Raw genomic sequence first — 6,042 nt, 5'->3', positions numbered from 1 at the left:
GCCCGCTAGTTAACCTACATTGTCCAAGTGCCCGGTAGTTAACTTACATAGTTCAAGTGTCCGTAAGGAACATATATAGTCCAAGTGCCCGCTAGGGAACATACAGAGTCTAAGTGACCGCTAGGGAACCTACATAGTCGAAGTGCCCGCTAGGGAATCTACATAGTCAAGGGGCCCGCTAGTTAACATAGATAGTCCAAGTGCTGCTAGTTAATCTACATAGTTCAAGGGCCCGCTAGTTAACCAACATAGTCCAAGTGCCTGATAGGGAACCTACATAGTCCAAGTGCCCGCAGAGCAACCTACATAGTCCAAGTGCCCGATATGGAAACTACATATTCCAAGTGCCCGTTAGGGAACCTAGATAATCCAAGTGCCCGTAGGGAACCTATATAGTCCAAGTGCCCACTTCGGAACCTACATAGTCAAAGTGCCCGCTAGGGAACCTGCATTGTGCAAGTGCCCGCTAGTTAATCTAGATAATCCAAGTGACCGCTAGTTAACTTACATAGTCCAAGGTCAGCTAGTTAACCTAGATAGTCCAAGTGCCCACTAGTTAACCTACATAGTCCAAGGTCAGCTAGTTAACCTAGATATTCCAAGTGCCTGCTAGTTAACCTAGATCGTCCAAGTGTCCGCTAGTTAACCTACATAGTCCAAGTTCCCGTTAGGTAACCTAGATAGTACAAGTGCCCGCAAGGTAACCTACATAGTCCAAGTGCCCGCTAGGTAACCTAGATATTCCAAGTTCCTGTTAGCTAACCTAGATAATCCAAGTGCCCGCTAGGTAACCTACATAGTCCAAGTGCCCTTTCGTTAACCTAGATAGTCCAAGTGCCAGCTAGGTAACCTACATAGTCAAAGGGCCCGCTAGGTAACCTATATAGTCCAAGTGCCCGTTACCTAACCTAGATAGTCTAATTGCCCGCTATGCAACATACATAGTCCAAGTGCCCACTAGTTAACCTACATAGTCCTAGTGCCCGCTAGGTAACCTAGATAGTCCAAGTGCCCGCTAGGTAATCGGGACTGTCCAAGTTCCCGCTAGGTTACCTACATAGTCCAAATGCCCGCTAATTAACCTACATAGTCCAAGTGCCCGCTAGGTAACCAAGATAGTGCAAGTGCCCGCTAGGTAACCTACATAGTCCAAGTGCCCGCTAGTTAACCTAGATAGTCCAAGTGCCAGTTCGTTAACCCAGATAGTCCAAGTGCCCGCTAGGTAACCTAGACAGTCCAAGTGCCTGCTAGGTCACCTACATAGTCCAAATGCCCGTTCGTTAGCCTACATAGTCCAAGGGCCCACTATTTAACCTAGATCGTCCAAGTGTCTTTGGTTAACCTACATAGTCCAAGTGCCCGCAAGGTAACCTATATAGTCCAAGTTCCAGCTATGTAACCTAGATAGTCCAAGGGCCCGCTAGTTAACCTACATAGTCCAAGTGCCTGCTAGGTAAACTAGATAGTCCAAGTGCCCGCTAAGGAACCTACTTGTCCAAGTGCACGCTAGTTAACCCAGATAGTCCAAGTGCCCGCTAGTTAACCTAGATAGTCCAAGTTCCGCTAGGTAACCTACATAGTGCAAGTGTCCCCTAGTTAACCTACATAGTCCAAGTGCCCGCTAGTTAACATAGATAGTCCAAGTGCCCACTAGGGAACGTACATAGTCCAAGTGCCCGCTAGGTAACCTAGATAGTGCAAGTGCACGGTAGTTAACCTACATCGTCCAAGTGCCCGCTAGGTAACCTGGATAGTCTAAGGGCCCGCTAGTTAACCTACATTGTCCAAGTGCCCGGTAGTTAACTTACATAGTTCAAGTGTCCGTAAGGAACATATATAGTCCAAGTGCCCGCTAGGGAACATACAGAGTCTAAGTGACCGCTAGGGAACCTACATAGTCGAAGTGCCCGCTAGGGAATCTACATAGTCAAGGGGCCCGCTAGTTAACATAGATAGTCCAAGTGCTGCTAGTTAATCTACATAGTTCAAGGGCCCGCTAGTTAACCAACATAGTCCAAGTGCCTGATAGGGAACCTACATAGTCCAAGTGCCCGCAGAGCAACCTACATAGTCCAAGTGCCCGATATGGAAACTACATATTCCAAGTGCCCGTTAGGGAACCTAGATAATCCAAGTGCCCGTAGGGAACCTATATAGTCCAAGTGCCCACTTCGGAACCTACATAGTCAAAGTGCCCGCTAGGGAACCTGCATTGTGCAAGTGCCCGCTAGTTAATCTAGATAATCCAAGTGACCGCTAGTTAACTTACATAGTCCAAGGTCAGCTAGTTAACCTAGATAGTCCAAGTGCCCACTAGTTAACCTACATAGTCCAAGGTCAGCTAGTTAACCTAGATATTCCAAGTGCCTGCTAGTTAACCTAGATCGTCCAAGTGTCCGCTAGTTAACCTACATAGTCCAAGTTCCCGTTAGGTAACCTAGATAGTACAAGTGCCCGCAAGGTAACCTACATAGTCCAAGTGCCCGCTAGGTAACCTAGATATTCCAAGTTCCTGTTAGCTAACCTAGATAATCCAAGTGCCCGCTAGGTAACCTACATAGTCCAAGTGCCCTTTCGTTAACCTAGATAGTCCAAGTGCCAGCTAGGTAACCTACATAGTCAAAGGGCCCGCTAGGTAACCTATATAGTCCAAGTGCCCGTTACCTAACCTAGATAGTCTAATTGCCCGCTATGCAACATACATAGTCCAAGTGCCCACTAGTTAACCTACATAGTCCTAGTGCCCGCTAGGTAACCTAGATAGTCCAAGTGCCCGCTAGGTAATCGGGACTGTCCAAGTTCCCGCTAGGTTACCTACATAGTCCAAATGCCCGCTAATTAACCTACATAGTCCAGGTGCCCGCTAGGTAACCAAGATAGTGCAAGTGCCCGCTAGGTAACCTACATAGTCCAAGTGCCCGCTAGTTAACCTAGATAGTCCAAGTGCCAGTTCGTTAACCCAGATAGTCCAAGTGCCCGCTAGGTAACCTAGACAGTCCAAGTGCCTGCTAGGTCACCTACATAGTCCAAATGCCCGTTCGTTAGCCTACATAGTCCAAGGGCCCACTATTTAACCTAGATCGTCCAAGTGTCTTTGGTTAACCTACATAGTCCAAGTGCCCGCAAGGTAACCTATATAGTCCAAGTTCCAGCTATGTAACCTAGATAGTCCAAGGGCCCGCTAGTTAACCTACATAGTCCAAGTGCCTGCTAGGTAAACTAGATAGTCCAAGTGCCCGCTAAGGAACCTACTTGTCCAAGTGCACGCTAGTTAACCCAGATAGTCCAAGTGCCCGCTAGTTAACCTAGATAGTCCAAGTTCCGCTAGGTAACCTACATAGTGCAAGTGTCCCCTAGTTAACCTACATAGTCCAAGTGCCCGCTAGTTAACATAGATAGTCCAAGTGCCCACTAGGGAACGTACATAGTCCAAGTGCCCGCTAGGTAACCTAGATAGTGCAAGTGCACGGTAGTTAACCTACATCGTCCAAGTGCCCGCTAGGTAACCTGGATAGTCTAAGGGCCCGCTAGTTAACCTACATTGTCCAAGTGCCCGGTAGTTAACTTACATAGTTCAAGTGTCCGTAAGGAACATATATAATCCAAGTGCCCGCTAGGGAACATACAGAGTCTAAGTGACCGCTAGGGAACCTACATAGTCGAAGTGCCTGCTAGGTTACCTACATAGTCCAAGTGCACGTTCGTTAACCTAGATAGTCCAAGTGCCCGCTGGTAACCTACATAGTCCAAGGGCCCGCTAGGTAACCTTGATAGTCCAAGTGCCTTCTAGTTAACCTACATAGTCCAAGTTCCCGTTAGGTAACCTACATAGTCCTAGTGCCCACTAGGTAACCTAAATAATCCAAATGCCCGCTAGGGAAACTACATAGTCCAAGTGCCCGCTAGTTAACCTAGATAGTCCTAGTGCCCGCTAGTAAAATAGGTAGTCCAAGTGCCCGTTCGTTAACCTATATATTCCAAGTGCCCGCTAGGTAATGTAGATAGCCCAAGTGCCCGCTAGGGAACATACATAGTCCAAGTGCCCGCTAGGTAACCAACATAGTCCAAGTGCCTCCTAGGTAAACTACATAGTCCAAGTGCCCACTAGGTAACCTAGACTGTCCAATTGCCCCCTAGTTAACCTAGACAGTCCAAGTACCCGATAGGGAACCTACATAGTCCAATTGCCCGTTAGCTAACCTAGATAGTCGAAGTGTCCGCTTGTTAACCTACATAGTCCAAGTGCAATTTCGTTAACGTAGATAGGCCAAGTGCCTGCTAGGTAACCTAGACAGTCCAAGTGCCCGCTAGGTTACCTACATAGTCCAAGTGCACGTTCGTTAACCTAGATAGTCCAAGTGCCCGCTGGTAACCTACATAGTCCAAGGGCCCGCTAGGTAACCTTGATAGTCCAAGTGCCTTCTAGTTAACCTACATAGTCCAAGTGCCCGCTAGGTAACCTACATAGTCCAAGTGCCCACTAGGTAACCTAAATAATCCAAATGCCCGCTAGGGAAACTACATAGTCCAAGTGCCCGCTAGTTAACCTAGATAGTCCAAGTGCCCGCTAGTAAACCTAGGTAGTTCAAGGGCCCGCTAGTTAATCTAGATAGTCCTAGTGCCCGCTAGTTAACCTAGATAGTCCAAGTGCCCGCTAGTTAACATAGATCGTCTAAGTGCCCGCTAGTTAACCTAGATAATCCAAGTGCCCGCTAGTTAACCTACATAGTCCCAGGGCCCTCTAGTTAACCTAGATAGTCCAAGTGTCCGCTAGGGGACGTACATAGTCCAAGTGCCCGCTAGGTAACCTAGATAGTGCAAGTGCCCGCTAGGTAAACTACATAGTCCAAATGCCCGTTCGGTAACCTAGATAGTCCAAGTGCCCGCTAATTAACCTACATAGTCCAAGTGCCCGCTAGGTAACTAGATAGTGCAAGTGCCCGCTAGGTAACCTACATAGTCCAAGTGCCCGCTAGTTAACCTAGATAGTCCAAGTGCCCGATCGTTAACCAGATAGTCCAAGTGCCCGCTAGGTAACCTAGACAGTCCAAGTGCCTGCTAGGTTACTTATATAGTCCAAATGCCCGTTCGTTAACCTACATAGTCCAAGGGCCCACTATTTAACCTAGATCGTCCAAGTGTCTTTGGTTAACCTACATAGTCCAAGTGCCCGCAAGGTAACCTATATAGTCCAAGTTCCAGCTATGTAACCTAGATAGTCCAAGGGCCCTCTAGTTAACCTACATAGTCCAAGTGCCTGCTAGGTAAACTAGATAGTCCAAGTGCCCGCTAAGGAACCTACTTGTCCAAGTGCACGCTAGTTAACCCAGATAGTCCAAGTGCCCGCTAGTTAACCTAGATAGTCCAAGTGCCGCTAGGTAACCTACATAGTGCAAGTGTCCCCTAGTTAACCTACATAGTCCAAGTGCCCGCTAGTTAACATAGATAGTCCAAGTGCCCACTAGGGAACGTACATAGTCCAAGTGCCCGCTAGGTAACCTAGATAGTGCAAGTGCACGGTAGTTAACCTACATAGTCCAAGTGCCCGCTAGGTAACCTGGATAGTCTAAGGGCCCGCTAGTTAACCTACATTGTCCAAGTGCCCGGTAGTTAACTTACATAGTTCAAGTGTCCGTAAGGAACATATATAATCCAAGTGCCCGCTAGGGAACATACAGAGTCTAAGTGACCGCTAGGGAACCTACATAGTCGAAGTGCCCGCTAGGTTACCTACATAGTCCAAGTGCACGTTCGTTAACCTAGATATTCCAAGTGCCCGCTGGTAACCTACATAGTCCAAGGGCCCGCTAGGTAACCTTGATAGTCCAAGTGCCTTCTAGTTAACCTACATAGTCCAAGTTCCCGTTAGGTAACCTACATAGTCCAAGTGCCCACTAGGTAACCTAAATAATCCAAATGCCCACTAGGGAAACTACATAGTCCAAGTGCCCGCTAGTTAACCTAGATAGTCCTAGTGCCCGCTAGTAAAATAGGTAGTCCAAGTGCCCGTTCGTTAACCTATATATTCCAAGTGCCCGCTAG

The sequence above is a fragment of the Tenrec ecaudatus genome, chromosome 3, assembly GCF_050624435.1.
Source record: "Tenrec ecaudatus isolate mTenEca1 chromosome 3, mTenEca1.hap1, whole genome shotgun sequence".
Taxonomy (NCBI): Eukaryota; Metazoa; Chordata; class Mammalia; order Afrosoricida; family Tenrecidae; genus Tenrec; species Tenrec ecaudatus.
The sequence above is the reverse complement of the archived record's forward strand: the minus strand, read 5'-3'. Positions refer to the sequence as shown.